Genomic DNA, 22,084 nt, shown 5'->3' on the forward strand with positions numbered 1-22,084 from the left:
TTATGCTCTGATGACTGTTGGAGGGCCTTGTTAAATGAATTTGCTCTCAATGCAGATACGAGTGGAGGAGTGTCCTCTCACCGAAACCTACATCAGTTAGCAGTCTCAGCAGGGCTAAATGGGAATGGAGACTGATCCATGGAGATTGCCTCTCCGGAAGGGGCAGAAGCGCATCAGTGGGGCAGTGAGGGAAAGCTTGTACTACTTTTGTCTGAGCTGTATCTAAGTCATGCATAACTAGAGTACTTGGCAATTAATTTGGCACATTTCATTCTTTAAAAAAAATGAGTCTAAGGTTACATCTACTTTTTATTTAATATGGTCAAGAAGCAAATGCACTTCAGTAATTTAAATGAGTCACCGTTCTGTTATCTGTAAGCATCTTGCTTTATCCCTATGTGTATATTTTCACTCCATAACCACCAGCAAGAACTGTCATCTGAAAAGGGAGAGGTAAGGAGATCAGTGGAGAAAGGAGAAATCTTTTCTTTCCGATACAATACCGCATGAGGAAAAGATCAATAATACTTTGATCATTACATTTTGAAAATGACCTGACACAAGTCGTCAATGGCTCAGCCATACTAAACCTGTGTGGTTCTCACACACACACATGAAGATCAATATTTAAATGCAAGGCAGGTGTGAAAGACAAATTGAACTCTTTATCCTTGAATGCTTTGCTGTTTCTTACCAAACTCACTACATGGGTGTTTCCTAGAGGTTGATGTGTTAATATAGCTTCAGCTGGCTCTGCCACATGAGCTTCAGCTCCACTGTAAAATTCAGGCATGTAATTTTCCACAAATGTAGGTAGTAACTGTGGTGGAAGCTATGATATAGACCTGGCATGCACATTTTTACCCCTGCAAGGGAGAGAGTTAGGAGAAATGATGAGATTGGCTATTATAAATTCATTCAGAACCTGCATTTAGGTTTCTGTTGTGTACAGTGATCAGTGTGGGTAACACTCACACATTTGTTCTGTGCCCATGCATGCTTGAATGGTGTTGGGATGTGAAGATAAATGACACCACCGTGCCCCTTTTTTCTCCTCATCTCTTCTTTTTCTTTCATTTTGCTTTTGTTTATTTCCTCTTTTTTTCATTGGTGTTTGGAGCCAGGTTGTCCTTTATATTCAAGATATTTGGGAATTTGATGATGTGTAGTGATGTGTAGTACTCTTGGTGTTAAGGATGCTGGTTATTATTTTTAGTTGTTTAGAAATTAGCACAAACTTTTAGGAATTTTTGAAATCCAAACTCAGATCTGAATTTTGTAAATGCCCCCTAACTCTGTAATAACCTAAACCAAAAAGTCTGGCCAGAAAACACTCACATTTGGGGGGTGGGTATTTCAATAGTAGATCCAGATTCAGTTATCTTTTGTATCTGCTTCTTATTGTGAAATTCCAATAAGGAAGGGGTGTGTGTAATGTTCAAGGATTTAAAAAAAAAATCCCTTCTCCCTGCAATTTCGCAGACACACGCCAGCATGGGGTTCTTTAAACCAATACTCTGGTCTTTACCTGCTCTGCGGACATGCAGGTGGACTGGCAGACTGTTTTGAAGCTGCTGTGGCTTGCGGAAAAAGCAGGTCTTCAAAGGAAAGCCAGCGTTTGAGAAAATAAAGCTGGCGTTCTGATGATTGGAGCTGAACACTAAAGTTTTTAAAGATCAGGTCCCATCAGATTTTTTTTTTTTAAATAAAAAAGCTTTTCTTTTTTCTGAAATTCCAGCTTTTACGTTAAAATCATGCTGCTCCCTGACCCACAGCTACTTCAAAGGTATTCTGCCTACAGTGGCTGCACAGTTTGGGCTGACTAAGCTGTTGGATGATACAAACTGCTGTGGGGTTTGACATCTCACAGGCTCCTAACATCTCTGGCCAAAAGGCTCTCATTCATTAAAAATGAAATGCAGAGTTAAAAGAAAAATAGGAGAAAATATACAATGTTTTTTTTAAAAACTTTAAGCCTTTAAATGCTTCTTGAATAATTAAAATGAGAAAACGTTAGTGGTTTTCCAAAAACAAAAACTCACTTAACCCATAGAATAGCCCACTCATTAATATTAATATTTGTTATTTGTATTGTGGTAGCACCTAGAGGCCCTACCCATGACTGGTGCCTCACTTTGCTGTGTGCACTACAGGTAAGAGTCAGTGCCTGCCCCAAAGAGCTTACAATCTAAATAGACAAGAGAGAGAAAATGTAGGGAAAAGGAAATATCCTCATTTCACAGCTGGGGAAAAGAGGCACAGAGAGATTTAGGCCTGGTCTACACTAACCCCCCAAGTCGAAGTAAGGTACGCAACTTCAGCTACGTGAATAACGTAGCTGAAGTCGACATACCTTACTTCGAACTTACCGCGGTTCAGACGCGGTCCACACGCGGCAGGCAGGCTCCCCCATCGACTCCGCGGTACTCCTCTCGTTGAGCTGGAGTACCGCAGTCGACGGCGAGCACTTCCTTGTTCGATTTATCGCGTCCAGACCAGACGCGATAAATCGAACCCGGAACTTCGATTGCCAGCCGTCGGATTACCCGGTAAGTATAGACCAGCCCTTAGTGACTTGCCTCAGGTCACACTGGAAATATGTGGCAGAGCAGGGCATTGAACCCAGATTTCCTCAGTGCTGATTTAATACCTTAGCCACATCCTTCCTCCTCATGGCCCTGTTTCAGAGCCCACTGAACTCAATGGAATGTTTGGTGTGTTTCTCTAAAAACATGACTATGTTCCATCCTATAACACCTTCCACATGAAGATCTCACAGGCCTTTATAAACAATAATGAATGTAGCCTCTCAAAGTCCCTGTGACATAGGTATGGTAAATACCCTCTTACCTACCTGAGGAGGAAACTGAGAGAGAGAAATTAATCAGCCTTCACATGTGTCAAAAGTTCAGTTGCACACCCCACTTGGCCATTCAGAAGACTACCTTGAGGGGATCCGGTGGATGGATTGTTTATTTTAAAATTCTGCTGTCTAAACACAGCCCGACACTGTCCCTATCTTTGGACCTCTGAGCATGCTGTCTGGGCGCAGATCTTAGATCTTCCAGAGATCTGAGACCACACAGCCCCATACCCAAGCCCTAGAACCAGTACCGACCCCTCAGATTTTCCCCATTGCTTAAACACACCCTCTCCAAGAACTCCACCCAAATATCATAGAATCATAGAATATCAGGGTTGCAAGGGACCTCAGGAGGTCATCTAGTCCAACCCCTTCTCAAAGCAAGACCAATCCCCAACTAAATCATCCCAGCCTGGGCTTTGTCAAACCTGACCTTAAAAACCTCTAAGGAAGGAGATTCCACCACCTCCCTAGGTAACCCATTCCAGTGCTTCACCACCCTCCTAGTGAAAAAGTTTTTCCTTATATCCAACCTAAACCTCCCCCACTGCAACTTGAGACCATTACTCCTTGTTCTGTCATCTGCTACCACTGAGAACAGTCTAGATCCATCCTCTTTGGAACCCCCTTTCAGGTAGTTGAAAGCAGCTATCAAATCCCCCCTCAAATCCTTTTCTGCAGAACTGCTGCCTAGCCACTTGGTCCCTAATCTGTAGCAGTGCATGGGATTCTTCCATCCTAAGTGCAGGACTCTGCACTTGTCCTTGTTGAACCTGATCAGATTTCTTTTGGCCCAATCCTCTAATTTGTCTAGGTCCCTCTGTATCCTATCCCTATCCTCCAGCGTATCTACCACTCCTCCCAGTTTAGTGTCATCTGCAAACTTGCTGAGGGTGCAGTCCACGCCATCCTCCCGATCATTAATGAAGATATTGAACAAAACCAGCCCCAGGACCAGCCCTTGGGGCACGCTGCTTGATACCGGTTGCCAACTAGACATGGAGCCATTGATCACTACCCGTTGAGCCCGATGATCTAGCCAGCTTTCTATCCACCTTATAATCCATTCATCCAGCCCATACTTCTTTAACTTGCTGGCAAGAATACTGTGGCTATATATTTGCAGTTTACCTCTTCCAGAGGGCATGTGGTAGGTGTAAAGCATGAAGTGCACAGATACTTTGCATAGGATTCTGACACATTGCTCTTTTTAATAGCACAAGAAGTTCTCATTTCTGTATAAAAATAAGAAGACCTACATGCCCTTCCCTGGCTCAGTTTTCTCACCACTCCTGAGCATTCTTTGGGCTGAAACCCTTCTGTCGCAGTGCCAGGCTTGGGATCTGAAACATAGAGCCTTTCCCTCATAGCTTGCCTTCTCTGATCTTGGTTGGTCTGTCTCCTGACCAAAACCTCCTGTCTGGCTCCCTGAACTTTCCCCCTGAGAGGCTTTTTTTAAAGGCTAGCATTACACCTTGGTGTCTTTGATCTGCTGTTTGGTAACATTCCAGTCTTCAACCTCCGAGCCCCAACTGGCCCATTGTCCCAAGGTGCTTCACCCTGAATAGGCACTTGCTGAGTTTCAATGACCCACTATTGCCCTTGGTCCAGAGGTGAAAGTAAGCCGGTCCGGTCCGGCGTACTGTACTGGACCGGCTTCCCTGGCAGTGATTTAAAGGGCCCAGAGTTCCAGCTGCTACGGGGAGCCCCGGGCCCTTTAAATCACTGTTGGAGCTCTGGCAGCCGGGCTTGGGCGGGGATTGATGCTCCAGCCACTGCGGAGATCCCTGGGCCCTTTAAAACCCCGCCCGAGCCCGACTGCCGGAGCCCCGGGGCAGCGGTGGCCGGGCTCCGACTGCACTTTAAAGGGCCCGGGGATCCCCTCAGCGGCTGGAGCCCTGGGCCCTTTAAATCACTGCCAGAGCCCTGCCGCCCCAGGGTAGCGGCAGCAGGGCTCCAACGGTGATTTAAAGGGCCCGGAGCTCTGTGGCGGCCAGAGTCCTGGGCCCTTTAATTCGCCCCTGAGCCCTGGGGCTCCCAGGCATCTCTGCAGCTGGTAGCTCCAGGGTGATTTAAAGGCCCTGCCTCTTCCAGTTGAGGCCACGCCCCCGCTCAGGACTCCAGCGTACCGGTAAGTCCTTTAAGTTACTTTCATCCTTGCCTTGGTCTAGCAGTGAAGTATCCCAGCCCTGCTAGCCTATGGTGAACTCCATATTTACATAGAGGTATTTCATGATACAGCAGTTTTCATAATAACAACTTCATAGTATCAACCGGAATTCATAAGTTGCCCAGGGAAATCCCCCAATTAATTGCTCCGTGTCATCCCCAAGCCTGATATCCCTCCCAAGTAGGAATTACGGGACTAGTGTAGTTTTATATCTGCAGAACTCCATTAACTTGAGCAGCACTTTGCACCACTGCCAGTGAGAGCTGAATCAGCTTTGGAACCCACTGCTTTACTAAAGGGGCAGATATGTGAGAGATTGTGGGCCTGGTTCCCAGCTGCCTTGCACGTACACATGTGCAACGCGGGTGTAAAATGCTACCACTGCTCGAAGTGAGTAGAGAATTCTGCTTTGGCAGAGCTCTACACTCACTCTGCATAGGTGTAAAGCCTTCCAGAGCCTTGTAAGTGATCACTTTGTGTTTTAGCCTGATTTATAACATTTTCGTACCATAATTTCTTTGTTTATCTGACTATTATGTTTACACCCCCACCCCTTTATTTGGTGTCAGTTTCACAGCTGGAAACAATTTATTTAATCCCAAATAGCAAGATTTAATACAGTTGCTTCAGCTTGTTTCATTGTGTTGGTTCTAAATTCAGTGGAGCTGGGGTTTTTTATAAAAGCAGTTTTCGTTTTGGTTAAGGGTCTTTGAATACATAATGGTAACCATTTGACTGACAGCTCCATGGACTAAAAATGCTGTTCATTTTATCCTCTTGTAATAAACCATTTATTGTAACAGTGATGCCATTTATTTCAGCAGTGCAAAACTAACCCCTTGTATCAGTATGAAAGTAACCACCTGGAGCACTAACAATAATTTACATACCCCTGGGACAACATTCTGCTCTTGATTACACAGCTGTAAACCCAGGGATATCTCCAAGTACATTCTGAATAATTCTGTTGGCTTCAGTGGAGTTACTCTAGGTTTACACTGGTGTAATGAAGAGAAAAATGTAACTAATCTAACTAATTCAGCAATAATGCACGAGAAGTAAATCTAAACTTTGTTGCTGGTCTAATAAATTAGCTGCTAATCCTCATAATTAAACTACAAACTAGTTCATTTGATGCAAGCAGTATAACTAGATTGGTTCTAATATAAGCTAGGTAGTTACCAAATTTGAGAGGCTGATTGGGAGTATTATTGCTGTGACAACAATAGTTAATTCAAATAACGATAGAGTTTTAATAGACAAGGTTGTCTGACCGAATTAGCAAAAGCAGATTTGCAGAATAATTGTATGCCATTAATTCCTCTTTCTCTCCCCGCCCCGTCCCCCACCCCTACAATTGCAACCATCAATCTGTTCCAGTGCATTATGCCCTGGGAGTTTTTAAAGTTACCAGTGCAGAAGTTGAACATTTATCATTAGTAGGAAAAGACATCCATGGAATGTTTGAGCAATATGGTAGACGAAACGCAGTATCTTCAAAACAAACAAATCATCAAGCCAACAAAGCCATAGACCTGAAGATGCGCATTGTGGAACAAAGGGAGGAAATGCATTCATCTGAGAGTTACAAAATACTTCACTACATTGGAAGGACAGCCTCTGACACCAGTGGTTTGATAAGCATAAGCCTCCTGTGCCATTCTACCTGCTTCTAGTTTTCTTGAGGAATTAACTTGCTATCGAGTCTAGAGCTTTGGAAGGGAAAACTACTGTTCCCATAAAGCAGGTCTTATGTAATTGTTCTGTTCTCCATTTACTTCTCCTTAACTTGATCTGTTGTCACATTTCTCTTTTTAAAATAATGTTTCAAGCTTTCGGATAAATGTTTACATGCATTTCTTATCACTTCTGTGTTGAATACTAGTACTTTTGTATTTATATGAGCCACTTCACAAGTCACACACTAATATTTTACACATGCTCACTCTCTCTCTCTCTCTCTTTTGAGTGCTGCAGTGTTAAAGGTTTGCAGCAAATATCTGCATGACGTGGTTTAATGCGGTAGTTAGCACAGTGCAACTTTTTTTGGATGCACATTCCAGAGCAGCATGGATTTGCTTCCAGCTTCAGTACCAGGAAGCAGAGAATTGTTGTAATACATACATTCTAATTACCAAACCAAACCAAACACCTGGATGTAGATGACTAGAATTTTGGGGAAGTTTGGCTTTCCAGAAGGGCAATCAAACTTTGCCTGTGGCTCCTGTCTCTATAACGGGACAAACCAACATCTTGTACAGTAACATCTATAAACATTGGGAAAGTTTGGGTATGGATCTAAATTTAGCAGTTTGGGGTCCACCTCTGATTTTAATTTTACATTCTGCAGAGTCCTGATTGGGCCCAAACGTTAACTTGCTAACCTCTCAAGGACTTTACTATGGTGATGAGCGTGTTCTAAAAGCCTATATAGAGCAGAATAGAAACGAGTTATATAGATTCATCAATGCTCATTTTCTTGTTCCTGGGCTTCCTGACTTGTCCTGCAGCATGTGAAATGAGTAATAATCCCCTGCTGCTGTGACCACCATGATCTCTACACTTCACTCACATATAGATTTTATTTTTTAAACCATGTAACTAAACGTAGGGGTTGGGTAATTGGGACAATCAGCTCTGCAGATCTCCTAGGTCCCACAGGGCTGAAACAAAGCTTCTGCGTTGCTCCTAAATGAAGGTTTTACAGTGCTCTACAGAAGCAGGGCTGTCTGCCAGGTACCAATAAACTGATGCTCTTAGGCATGCTTTGTGTCGCACCCTTGCAGTTTCCTCTCTGTTCAAAAGGTCAAGCTCTGCTCAGTTGTGTATTGTGTCCATCATAGTGTTTTCACACCATGTAATGTGTTTCTACTGTCACCTTCTCTGTGTCTCCTGGTTCCCACTCTGTGATGAATGCTGACCCATTGCTCCAGCTATTTGGCCATGTCTGCCCCTACCTCCTATCCTGCTATTGCACATCTGTCTGATCCATGTAATTCAGAGCTATTTCTATGTGACATGGTGTGCTCAGTAATGTTTCCCTCCTCTCACCAACTGTTTCTCCTTTGAGCTGTGTGTTGCTTGGCTTTTATGAAGGTACCCTAATTACCCCTTCTGGGATCTATATGGGCCTGACATACTCCCCGGGACTCCCTGCTGTGCTGCGTGAACGCACACCTTGAAGCACACTTTTGAAGGGGAATAACACCTTGCCCTTTGGGCCAACACACCTCTATCAAATGTTTAGTACATTGGTTACAATCTGAGGCACAGAGAGGTGTGTGAGCCAGGAGGTCAGGGTATGAATTCAGTTGTGTCCAAACTTCTTCAAAGTTGAGGAGGGCAGGAGTGGGTTTCCGATCCTGTCTTCAGTTCAGGCCCATTTCTAGCAGAGTGCAGTTTTGCGCTGATCCCCAAGGAACTGAGAAAGTAGGGCTTTTTCATTTCCAATTTCTGGGATTCTCCGAGATCTTTTGCAAATAGATTTACACTCTACGCGCGCTAGGCTGATCTTTAGGAGTTTTCTGACGCTATCTGGAACATTTTCTGCAGCTTTTCTTGATTAAGGAATAAATGGTGCATCCTGGCTAGGTCCCTGCCTACCAGCATCGAAACGAATACATCTTGGCTATAGAATGAAATGTGTTTTTATCTTATGTTTAGTGATTGGCTAACACTGACTATTGTACTTAAGGTGCAGAGCCCCATTCCAATTAGTCTTTATGGTCCCTATATTTTGAAGGCATAAAATTAGGCATAATGGTTAAAGTCAAACAGTTTCTCAGAATATTGTAAATACCATCTTCTAAAAACTAGATGTTTTTGTAAAACTTCCATTCTGCTTTTGTGATGTGGGAGCTGGTGGCCTTTCTACAACCTTGTACCTTGATCCTGCAAGGGCTTAGGCACTTGCTTAACTTTATGCACTGTAAGTAGGCCCATTGAAGTTAATGGGGCTACTCATAGCGTGTAAAGGTAAACACATAAGTGTATGCGGGATCAGGGCCTTGGTTGCTGCTTCTGCCTCACAAACTTAGAATTTAGCAAGATTCGAAGTGGGATTAGACGTGTATATGGATAACATGAATTTGTACAGCACCTAAGGCATTGGGGTCCATGACTGGGGCTCCCAGATGCTACTTCAATACAAATAAATAAGACTAAAAATACCTAGAGTTGTTATAGTCATTTCTTAAAAAGAAGGGATATAAAACCTTGTGTTTCAGGTTTTAAACCAATCTTTATTAGAGATTAGGATGAGACCGATGACCAGCTGATTTAATGATCTAGTGAAACCTTCAGTTTCTGCTGCCCTAGTCATACCAGAGGCGGCCGTGGCTGCAGCCTCAATTGCCCCGGGATGCTCCATTTGCTCCCCAAAAGGTTCTGTCACTACAGAGGATCGGGGGAGCAGGGGAGGAGTATGGTAGCGGACCCAAGCCTACCCACTCTACCGGGTCTCAACCAGGCCTTAGGGGTTTATCAAAGCATCCAACTCAGTTATTGAGCTACCCCAAATTGTTTTCCCCTGGGTCACTTCCTACCAGTCTAGAACTCCTTCGTTTGGGATGTGGTCATTGTCTTATGGACTCTCCTTGGTCTCTTAATGTCCTGTTCAATCAACCTCCTGTAGGATTTTCAACTCCCAAAGGGAGTGGGGATGGAGGTGGATCCAAGTCCCTGCTGCTAGAGCAATTTTCACCATGCTGTTGCCACTCCTGTCACAGTGCTTAGCGTCAGTCTTGCTTCCTGGTATCACATACAACTTATTCCCTGCCCCCACCCTCTTCCTGCCACCAAATATAAAATTGACTGGGTATTTTAAAAGACAGTTTCCACCTACTGTGCTGTAGCTAAAATGTGCTGGATAAATGTGGGGTCAAGCAGTGCTGCTGGCATATTCCAAAGAGAAGTTGACCTTTAGTTCATGCCAGTGAATGAGAGGGTGTGGGGGGTCAGCCAAGAAACTCCCAGGATAAGGAGAAAATGTGGGGAGTGAATGGCACTGAGCTGCAGCATCTCTCGATGCCCACGGATGGTGACGTCTAGGTACAAGGTCTCTGTGGTCTCTGGACTGGAGGATGGGGGGGACCCATCCATTGTCTCTACTATGTCTGGAACAGGCTTGGGCCTTAGGGGAATCTGCAGGATCTGGGCCACATCCAGGTCAATAAAGTTATTCACTGCACCCAGGGCCATCCCTAGGAGGATGCGGGGCCCAGGATATAGGCACTGAGTTTCTAATCTGCCGGAGGGTGCTCCCTCCTGGTTCCTCCCAGGCCCTGCCCCACTCCACCCCTTTCCCCAATGCCCCACCACTGCCCTGCTTCTTCCCACCCCCACCCCGCCTCTTCCCCACCCAGTTCCGCCCTTCCCCAGAGCATACTGTGCCCTTGCTCCTCTCCCCTCCCTCCAGCGCCTCCGGATGCCGCGGACGAAACATCTGATCCACTGTAGACGCTGAGAGGGAGGGGAGGCGATGATCAGCGCGTGCCACCGGCGGGCAGGAGGCACTGGGGGGAGGTTCTGGTAGGGGAGCTCCTCACCCTCCCCGCCGGCCTGCCGCTCGCCTCCCTGTTGGCCTCCTCACCCTGCTTGCCCTCCTGCCCGCTTCACCTCCCCACCCGCCTCCTGCAGGGTCCCCCAAAGCGCGGGGCCTGGGGTGGTTGCCCCGATTCGCTGTACCCTAGGGATGGCTCTGACTGCACCTGAGGGCATGAGGGCATGCTGTGGAGGGATTGGAAAGGAGCACTCTGGGACATGTAGCTCAGCCGGTACTTGCAAATGCAGTGTTGATTGATGGCATTCAGCATGCTTTCCATATAGGACAATGGCTCGAGACTCAGGGGAACATTTTGTCAAGGTGGTCCGGCCAGCCCTCTTTACCAGGCCTGGGCTAGCTTGTTTTCCCGAGTCTTTGATCTGGGTTCCTCGTGGGAAAATCAGATATAGTGTGATCTGGTTTGCCACAGTAGAAGCGCAGGTTGAAACGTTGCTGATGCTCCGTTTCCTTGTGGTAAGGGGTTATTGGCCCAGGTTGACCTGCATTGGCTCGACTTGCAGAGTGGGACCTCATAACGGTGGGTGCAGCTCCAATGCCACTTTTCTTTCTTCCTGCCCTTCACACAGCCGATTGTCAATCTGGATGACGACAGCGATACAGGCGCCCAGATCCGTTGGGGTCTCACCTCTAGCCAACTCATCCTTGATCTCATCCCGCAGGCCCCATTGGAACTGGAACAGCTGAGCAGCCTCATTCCACTCCATGTCTCATGTGAGACGGTGGAAGTGTGCTGCATAGGAGGCAGCTGTGCCCGACTCCTGTCGGAGTTTCTGGAAGGTGCCTTTGGCTAGATAACACTGGATTGCTGGCCTCCTGTAGGGGGGAAGCCCAGTCTAATGCCTCCCCCCACCAGCAGGCCTACCTGGGCTTGGTTGGACGAGTATGTTTGAGGGTGAAGCAAGAACAAGAGGCGGCACTAGTATATGAAGCCTGAAAATATGGAACGATCCCCACTGAAGCGCTTCCAGAGGGGGCTGACAGGTTCTGGCTCAGGAGGACGATGCAGACAATAGGGCCCAGAGCTCATTGTTCTCTGCACAGAGTTGATAGACTTACCCCTGCAGTGCCTGATTCTCAGTGACCAGCTGTGTGATCTGCACCTGTATGACTTAATTGTCTGTCTGGAGGCGGGTCACCTGCCTGTGGAGAGGCAGTGCTCTTTGGGGTCGGAAGAGCTCCACTGGGTCCATACCTGGTTGAACCATGCTTGGAGGGGTTGGTGGTTGGAGCAAACTGTTGTAGACCGGGATGTAACTGGTCATACCTAGTGGTCAGAGCAGTAGTGGTCAAGCCTAGTGGTCAGAGCAGGAGCCAGGAACCAGAGGTCAGTAACAGACAGAGTCGGGAGTCAAGCCAAGGGTCAGAGTCAGGAATCAAGCCAAAGTTTTGAGCTGGGTGGGGCACAGAAGCAGAGATCTGGAACAAGGCAGGAGGGTAGAAACCAGGAACAAGGTAGAGCTCAGGAGTCAGGTCAGAAGGCAGGGTTCAGTCTAGCTGCCAGCCAGAGATTCACCTCGTTGCTTGGACAACTTGCTATGCCTCCTTTGGCTTAAATAGTGAGTCTGAGCCAATCAGAGAGGCTGGATGTCTCCTCCAATTGGGAACTTTGTGGGTGGTGCCAGCTGGGGTCCACCAGTCCACACTCCCTGCTGCCAGGTGGTGGCTGCAGTCTGAGGACTGCCTCAAGACCCGCAGTCCCTCCCACTGATAAGGATGGAAGCATTTGAAAAATCAGATGTTTTGTTTTGTGGTTAATTTGACGTATTTGCAATTTCTCTAGTTTTATTTTCCTCCTTCCACAGCCATCATGAATGTAAATTTATGTACCATCTGGTATAAATTTCCATTGCATTCATTTGTCTGTGGTGTGCTAGAAACCCGTAGGGTGTGGTACAAAGCATGTCAGCCCAGGGTTCCCTGTAGGTATAGCAATTGAAAATTGTGGAGTGGCTGAACATGAACTAGAAATACTGCAAGGGAACATTACGCTGACAACCCTGAGCAAATCACTAAGTAATTCTTGGAGGGTTTTTCATTGAATTCAACATTCCTTGGACAGATTCGCTTTCAAAATTCTGTGCTGGAGTAATGAAGTTTTACATAAAGTTCCCTATAAAGTTTTATATAAAATAATATGCCTTTAAAGAGTAATGTGGGTAATTGGTCCTTGGCCATAATTATAATGGTGGTTAATCCTTAAAGATCCAATAGATTAAGCTAATTTGGTATTTCCAGAGCGCCACTGTATTAATCTAGCTATTTAAATGGTTGTAAATTTAGTTTGAAAGTTATGCTGCTTTAACAATGGGTATATCAAAGGTAAATGGCCAATCTAATATTCAGAGCAAGGGATTGGGAATCAGGTCTCCCAGCTGTATTCTGCCCTCTGCTACTGTATAGTTTCCCAATCTGTAAAATGAGCATCATACCTCTCAAGTTGTGAAACATAATGTTTGTAAAGGTCTTCAAGTTTCTCAGATAAGAAAGCATTCTAGAACTACGAAGTGAAGTAGTCAAGCTAGCTAAGAATGTACAGTCTTGTTTTGCTGTCTGTGTTTCTGTTTGTCATAAAATGAATTACAAGATTGAGGAAAGCGATAAAACATAGTTGTGTAGATGGCTGGATGCGAAGGACAATTGATGTTTTAATATTCCTTCCTTTATTTCTTCTCAGGCCTTGTCCAGCACACAAGTTGCACTGTTTTAACTAAAATCATTTAAAACCAATTTACTTAAACGGATATAGACACATTTATATCAGTTGAAAAAGTGGTTATGGCAGCTTAGCTTGTACCTGTAAATTTAACGACAAACTAAACTGATTTAAAACAGGTTTAAATCAATTTAAGAGAGTTCACTGAGATTTTTCACTGGTTTCATGTAGGGCTGTAAAATGATTTAAAAAAATTAATCACGATTAATCACGAGATTAAAAAAATAGTTGTGATTAACTGCAGTTTTAATTGCACGGTTAAACAATAATTGAATACCATTTATTTAAATATTTTGGATGTTACATACATACTTCTACGAGGCTGCTGCGGCTCATGGTGCCTGGCACTCGGCCTGCTGCAGAGGGCGGGTTCCATGCTGTTGCACGGGGCTGCATCTTGCCAGAGCCCACGGCCATCCCACAGCCCTCTGGCCACTCCTGGCTCACCAAGGACACCATTTCAGATTTTGGTGTGCGTGTGTGTTTTGGGGGAACGCTGTCTCTTTAAGTAGAGCACTCAGGAGCCTGAACGCACATTCAGCCAGCAGTAGCTGCTGCTGGCAGTACCCACTCCTGAGCCAGCACAGCAGCAGACAGGCACCCGACCTCGGCTCAGCAGTGACTGGGTACATGGGTGGGGGGAGGGGAAAACCCAACATCAGCACCCCCAACCCCACTCTGCACAGCAGACAAGAGGCAGGCTCCCAGTCCGGAGCAGCTTGGCTAGGGGTGGCTCCATGGGGGGCGGGAGGGAGGAGGCGGGAGCAGCAGTGGAACAGGGTGGTGGGAGGAGGGGCACGGCACCCCTGCCCGAGAGGCATGCAGCAGCACCCCCCTGAACATGATCCCCTGGCGGTGGCCCCCCTCGTCTACCCCTAAAGCCAGACATGTCTACCTCCTCACCCAGCTACCACCACATCCCGTTTTCAGAGGTGTGCAGTTAACGCTCGTTTAAAAAAAAGCATTAATTTGTTTTGAGTTAATCACATGCATTAACTGAGATTGACAGCCCTCGTTCAACCAAATCAGTTTAAAATGACACCTTGGTTAAACCTTAGCTTGTAGACCAGACATAAGTCTCTCTTGGCTGTTTTTGATTCTTGGTCTGTTGTTTTTAAACACACTAAGGCCAAGATTTTCAAAATGGGGCACCTATAATTAGATTTCTAATGTGGGATTTTCAAAAGTGCCTAAGGAAGTTAGACACCTGATTCCCATATGCACTGTTGAAAATCCTATCCGTAGGCTCATATTTAGGTGCCTAAATAAATGGCCTCATTTTCAAAACATCTGAGCATCCTGTAGCTCTCATTGATTTAAATAGGAGCTGTTGGGTGTGGAGCACTTCTCAAAATCAGGCCATTTATTTAGGGATTTGGGAGCCTAACTTTAGGAGTCCAAAGTCCTGATCTAAACCCCACAGGAAGAGGCTATCCATTGAAGTCAATGGCATTGGATCAGGCCCTGACTGAGTAATTATATTTTGATTTGCAGTTGTTACTAAACATTTAAAATACTTAAATGAAATTGAACTGGAAGAAATAGTGGTCAGGTAATGTCCATTGGTCAACTGCATGTGCAATTACAGAACAAAATGTTAACATGCTTTGGAAAAATTTGTTTGTTTCTAAATCTATGCAAAACCGGCCAACAAATGGAAAGGCACATTCTGTATAATTTGCAGAATTTCTATTGCTTATTTTCAGATGTAATCGTATTAAAAAGTAAATAGACAGGGCAGGTTGGACTACACTTTTTCTCTGTTGAAAATTGCTTTTGTTGAAACATATCACTTTTGATGAAAATTTTTGGGGAAGGTGTGTTGAGATGTGTATTGTCTGTGGTTTGGGGACTTCTGCAATTTAGGGCAGGGTTCAGATTTTCCATCTCTATGGTTTTGCCTTTTTCCAAATCAAAGTACTATGTGTTTTTTAAATGAAGATGTATAAAATCAAGATGAAGAATTATGCTGGAACCACATTTTTAAGCAAATTAACCATGATAAGATCTTTAATGTCATGTAATAGAATATATTTTTTTTAGTAATGCATTAAAATTTTCAAACCAGATATGATCATACAATTAATGAGATTACATTTGATGTAAATTTCAATTCATTATTACAGTCACTGTGTTCATAGAATCTTTAATAACATCAATGTGCCATGATAGTTCAAAAGGACAGCTCTGCCGTGGAATACATTAAATGAGCAGATACAGAGTCTGCAAATATCTTAAATACACATTTTGATGCATTTCAATATTGTAAGATTTCTGTGATATGGTAGTGATTTGCAGATAGAGAATGAAATGGAAGTTAATTAAGGCAGTCCTCCATGCATGTAGAATAATAGCTTAGATAACAGTGTTAGCCAGTTTAATGAAGAGTTGTCTTCTAGATGTTTCTTTTGTCTTTTTAAACCTCCTCCCCCTCTGTCTCTTCTCTAGATTTCACCTATTTTAAGTAATTCTTATGGAAATAACTAATCATTACGTGGAAGTGCCTGAGTGACCTTGCCTCATTATAACTGTTACAAAAAAGTTTAATTCAGCATGAAAAGAATAACTTATGAGCAACATAACTCACTTTCTCTCTTGCTTTTGGAGGTTAACAAATAATTAACAGACAGAAACTAACATACTTTACCTTTATAAAGGAAAAGAGAGAATTTTTCACTAACTCAATCTCTTGCCATAGGTCCTACACCTAGAGGGCTTCTCTAGTCCTCTTTTGGGAGCCATAGAGGTCCCTGCATTTTCTTTTTTTTACTTCATCCATTACCCTCCTTTAAGCAAGGTCACCTGGACAGGGACCTGTTTTTAGAATCTAGGAGGGAGAGGGAATGAGAGATAATTACCTGAGTTCACAAGATTTTAGGGAACGCTGGTAGAAAAAATATCATACCATGCTCTGTGGTAGTGGACAAGTCTCAGTGTGAACCTCCTGAAAGGCAAAGTTTTGAAACTTTAAAAGAATTGTTTTCTATTATTTTAAGCTGAATTAAAGATTAGAAGAGGCTTGCAAAGAGGGAAACATGTGAAGCTTGAACCTGGAAGCATGGCAGGCTGCCATCCTTCAGTGCAACCCCAACAGGTGATCAGATAGAGTGTACCAAGATTCACCATGTTTCCTTCCCAGCACTCCAAAGACTCTGCTGCTCTGGGAATGAAAAATGCAAACTTGAATCTGGAGCCTGAGTCTCTGTGTGGCATTACATTGTGCTGCTGCTAGATTGATGGGCCAGTTAACATGTCTTACGTTGGTGGAAGAGGAAGGTCTTTTAACCCTATTTTAGAAGAGATAGTGTAACAGGGCAGGCCCTCTCCTACCCTGGGGTCCCTCACAAACAGTCTTGAATGCCTCTTGCTTGTCAACACCTCTGTGAATTTTAGTGATGATACCACCACCATGCCTCCATCACATTCTCTTTGCAGCACTTGTAACAACAATGTGCATCAGCCCTTTCTCCAGGGCGTGCTAGTGATCCCACCAGCCAGAGACCTAGCTTCTCCGGGGCTCTGCTATCCCCACCCTTCTTTGTGCTTCCTTCCTGTGCTTTTAATTAATCTCCCCAGCCGGTGGGATAATCAGCTTCTTAGCTCATGAACCCCCAGTCAGTGTAGACAGTTAAGTACTCTCCTCCTCCATCAGGCCTTTCCTTGTGGAGCTAAATAATGCATAAGTGACCAGAGTGCTGGGTCAGCTACTGGCTCTCAGAACTCTGTCATAGGCAGATAGTGACTTTCTATGGTAGCTCTGAGCCTTCCTGCTTTCTTATGCAGAAAGGGTGATGGCTGCCTTTGCTTCAGGGAGCTGAGATTTAAAATTGAGTCACTCTCATAGCTTTCTTTTCGTTATCCTATCAGGAGGGAGAGGTCAATCCACTTGAAGATGATAAAGACCGATGTATCACAAGCGAGGTCAGAAGTAGAATTTGCTTCATTCTCATAGAATTACTGTAACTCTACAGGAGCTGGATATTGCTGTGATTTCTGTTCCTTAGGCTGTGTGCTCATCAGCATACAGCTGACTGTCATCATGCAACATTATATGGTCCGCTGTGTACCAGGGTGTCTGTAGGTCATCAACTTCATTCAAATCTTTCTGAAGTAGATCTGATGTTTCTTAATACTGATTACATGAATCTGGTCTTTTCTGTCTGGCACCTTGCACCATTGTATGCACAAATAACGTATCCGTTATGTTTCCTTTCAGCAGGGGCATTTATTAGGCATCCTTATTTCCTCTCCTGTTTGCTTTGGCTACTAAGGTTGCATAAAGAGATTTCCTGTAGGCCAGGGGAGAGATTGTCATAAAATCTCACTGCATAAGGAGCACAGTCTCCTTCATAGCATTATCACATACCCAGTGAGACCTTCACCTCAGCTAATTTAATCTTTTAGAGAATATGGTGCCATATCACATTTTAAATCCAATCTATGCAACCCCAAAGCTTTGCCAACAGGGCTGTTTCATTTTCTGGCTTTACAACAGAAGCACCAATAAGTGTATGTTAGTGGTGAATTGTCAGGCTCAGGGGGATTGCTAATGGACAATGGAGCCTTTCAGCAATTAATTGCTTGTCCAAATCCAGCCAAGGTTGAGAGTGTCCAAAAGATGCTGGTTACCATGTGATGGCTGAGCAATGGCCTGGGATGCTGTTCAGTATTTAGATACCAAATGATAGGTACCTTGTGAGGCCAGTGATTAAAATGACACAGCCCCCAGAGTTTTCCCCTCCAAGACAAGTTTAAGGTATGTTGATGAGCTTTCATTGCTTCTGCCCTTCTTGTACCAATTCCACGGCTAGTCAGGGGGTGTCTGTCTTTAAGGCTGTTAATGTGGCATATTCAGAAAAGAAGAATGTTTTTTGTTTCTAAGGATATCACCCCACGTCATTTGGTAAGATTTTCTGGACATGAATTTCCTTCCTCTTTTGTAGGCATGTGCTGTAAATTGGTCATCAATGAAGAACACCTCTCAGCTGATACACATTTTCAGCACTTTTGAACTAGAATTTCCCTACCTCACAAAAAAAGCTCTTATCAGCGTTCCAGAAGTCCATCTTCAGGTTTAATTAGTAGATCTCTTTACCAGTTCATTGAGACATGACCTTTTTTTCCATTCTGTTTGAAAAAGGTTAATAGGTCAAGTTCCCTTAGCAATTAGGGAAAAATGATTATAAAACTTAGGTTAATGCTCACATTGTACTGGGAACTGATAATGACTGAAACATGAAGAGATGACTCATGTACTCAACAATCTACCCTTCTGATGAATGGGGTGATTGGAGTTGGTGCCAGTGGCACATTTGCCTAACTATTATATTACCATTTTCTTGGCTGACATCTGAAGGCCTTGTACCCAATTCACCTGCCTCCTGGAAGAAGTTAATATTACTTTTGTAAAATGCTAGACTGATGATCTTTGGTGAACTATTATAGAAATGTCACTTTTCATATTTGTACTCAGTGGTTCATGACAAATGGCTGTGAGCCAAATTTCAAGATTGTATCTTGCTCAAAAGATAATCTGTTGTGCCCTCTGTTGGCATGGTCAAAGGTTGTATTTGATGAAGAAACAGCAGAAACATCAAAATTGAATGTGTCATCTTGACCATTACACCTTTTATACACCGAGGGTGGAATTTTGAAAAGTGTTGGCCTAACTTGTATTCCCACTAAGGTCAAAGTTAGTCTTACCATTGACTTAAATGGGAGCAGCATTTTTGGTTAACTCTGAGCACTTTGAAAATCCAGACAGTGGCGGCTGCTGACTGAGGGCCCAGCTCTGCAGGCAGTAGAGCAGAAGTATGGGTGGCAATACGATACCATGTCATCCTTACTTCTACGCTGCTGCTGGCAATGGCTCTGCCTTCAAAGCTGGGCTCCCAGCCAGCAGCTGCCGCTCTCCAGCTGCCCAGCTCCGAAGTCAGCACTGCCACCAGCAGCTGTGCAGAAGTAAGGGTAGCAGTACTGCAAACCTCCTCGACAATAACATTGCGACCCCCCCCCCCCCAACTCCCCTTTGGGTCAGGACCCCTACAATTACAACACTGTGAAATTTCCGATTTAAATAGCTGAAATAATTAAATTTACGATTTTTAAAATCCTATGACCATGAAATTGACCAAAATGGATAGTGAATTTGGTAGGGCCCTCTTAATAGGAAATACTTTAGGTATGAGTATTTTAACCCAAACGATCATGTGTTGGTTTCTTTGCATGGTAACGTCTTTGGCCACAATCTTCCCTTGTTCAAGCAAAGACTGTTTTCAAATATTTGAAGTCTCGGGATAAGTTTTGCATTAAGAGAAATGAGAAAAAATCTGTCTTTTTGAACATCCCATCAACCAAAGGATGGATGGAATGAGTAGCTGCAGTACAAAAGACTTTACATGGGGAGTAATTGAATGGAAGGTGATATTTCAGTTGCAAGGTTTGTTGACTGACTTCCATAAACTATCACAACAAAGACTTGATTGGAATATAACCTTGTAATTGTTCAGCCATTGTGTGTGTGATCATCATGTAGCTAGTCACAGAAATGACTGGGCATATCTATCTCTTTCCTAGTATTGCTTTCCTTCAGAGTCTCTCTCTCTCTCTCTCTCTCTAGCTCTTCCTATTTCAATTCACCATGTAGAACAGCTGCCCAAGGCCAACTCCTGCTGAGCCAGCCGGATCTGGGAGTGCAGATTTTCAATCCTCTTCCCTGATAGGTTGTGGGTGGAAGTTGGACATAATGAACACAGACAAAAAATTCTTCCTTTAAAAAAAAATACAAAGCCCAAGCACTTTTTGGATGGGTCAGATGGTGTGGTGGGAAAGTCAGTTAGCTGTGTATTCCATCTGTACTTCAGTCTGAGTGAAATGATTATTAGTGTAGGTCACAGAGCACCACACCTGCAGTCCAGTCTCTGTGGAATCAGTAATTACGTGTTAATTAACAAGTCTAGAATGAGTGAGAGTTTGCATGTCAGCAGATAATCTATATGGTGACTAATAAACTGCAGAATGTTTTCAATTAGCAGGCTTGAAAAGGAAATCCCAGCGAGCGTTTTGCTTGGCTGGGTAAGGACTGAATGAATGCACTCTGTTGTTACGGCTCACAAAATAGGAAAGTGGCGAATTTAGAGAGTACATTGTAGAAATTGAGACCTTCAGAGTGAAACATTTACGTTACAGATCCTAGCTGCTGCTATACATCGATGAAGTCATTTAAAGTAACTTCAGCAAAATGTACTAAAGTATAAGACAAGGGGAAATGTTGAGAATTTTCCATGTTTGCCCAATAAAACCTGATTATAAGTCTGAAATATATTTTTATTAAAAGTTTAACAGGGGCAAGCTGGATATGAGTCCAGGATGAATGGAAACAAATGCTGCATTCCTTCTTTGAGGTAGATGCTGGGAGCAGTGGAATAGCTCATACACTGTTCTGAACCTCAATAAAGCATTCACTGTAATCTCAGCATATAACATTCCTTCCATGACATGTTTACATAGTAACATCAAGAGAAATGGTATTTCCCAGTGACCTGTCTCCATGACCTGTCTATTTTGATTTACCTTATTTCTGCCCCAAATACCATACCTAAGTTCAGGCACACACTCAAGGGCAGTGTTTGGAGAGGTGATTTCTAAACAATTGCATGATGATTTTAGTTTTTCTCTGTGAGACAATATTAGAATGGCAGGCAAAGGTTTGACCTGTTACAATATTGGATCACAAATTTTAACGAGATACCACTAAAGAATGCCCATGCACAGAAAGCATAGCTATCCATTCTGGCTGCTACCTTCATTGTTAAGTGAAATGTAAAACATTTATTCTCTGCATTCTTCAGGTGCTTTAGATAGACCAAAGCTGGTCAAACCAACCTAAAGGAATGACTATTTTAAAAACTGAATCTGAGTGGATAGGTTGTGTTCAAAGTTGTAATCTAGAATGATGGCAACATCCCAGACCATTACCTCGTGGAAAAACCTGTGAGAAAGGAGAACTGGGGGAGAAAATGTCCTCGATGGAAATTCTCCTTTGTTGTTATAGTGGGGTTTTCCTCCTACTGGGCCCATCTCGGAACCTGGTGGATCCCTGGGGATCATGGGAGGCCCCAGCCATTCACATGGAGGCTGGCTCTAGCCCACAGCAGGGCCTTCCTAGGCTCCTTGATAGTATGGCTCCGTTGCTGCCATGTTATCAGGGCCTCCCAAATATGAGGCTGCTTCTGGAGTTCATGGGGAAACATGGGGGATCAACATAGAAAAGATAATATAGCCTAGCCCCAGGCACTCCTCCACCCAGACCACCAGTCTGTCCCCCAAATTGTGGGCTGTGTGGCAAATTCTCTGCTGGGACCAGGGGAGCAATGATGCCAGAGCTGGTCGACTTTTCGTGTGGATGTGAAGAGGAGGAGGAACCTTCCATATGTGGGTTAGGGGACACAAGTGAGCCAGAGTTATAAATACCCTGAAGAAAAGGTCTTTAATGGAAGAGGTGACAGACGCTTAGCTGTAGCACTATTGACACCCCATTATATGTTTGGTTATAAACATATTTCAGCAAGTTGAAATTCATTACACTCTTGGAATAAGCACAGTTTATGGGTGAACAACAACAGCCAGGTTCAGTTCTTATGGGTCACATGGATGTACCCTACTGGGTCTTGTTTGCAAGGGGTGGCAATGAATTATTTGTTGAATAATTCAATGTAAGGAAACCATCTCCTCCTCTTTAGTCAGAGCACGTCGGGCTGCACCCAAGGGAACTAC

General features: G+C 44.1%; 1 protein-coding gene across 2 annotated transcripts in view; it reads left to right on the plus strand.

The window, feature by feature from the left end:
* Window positions 1-22,084, plus strand: part of SORCS2 (sortilin related VPS10 domain containing receptor 2) — an 808,645-nt gene that overhangs the window by 154,591 nt on the left and 631,970 nt on the right. The gene's annotated exons all lie outside the window — the stretch shown is intronic.

This window comes from Terrapene carolina, unplaced genomic scaffold (assembly GCF_002925995.2).
Source record: "Terrapene carolina triunguis isolate 2854851 unplaced genomic scaffold, T_m_triunguis-2.0 Scaffold66, whole genome shotgun sequence".
Classification (NCBI taxonomy): domain Eukaryota; kingdom Metazoa; phylum Chordata; order Testudines; family Emydidae; genus Terrapene; species Terrapene triunguis.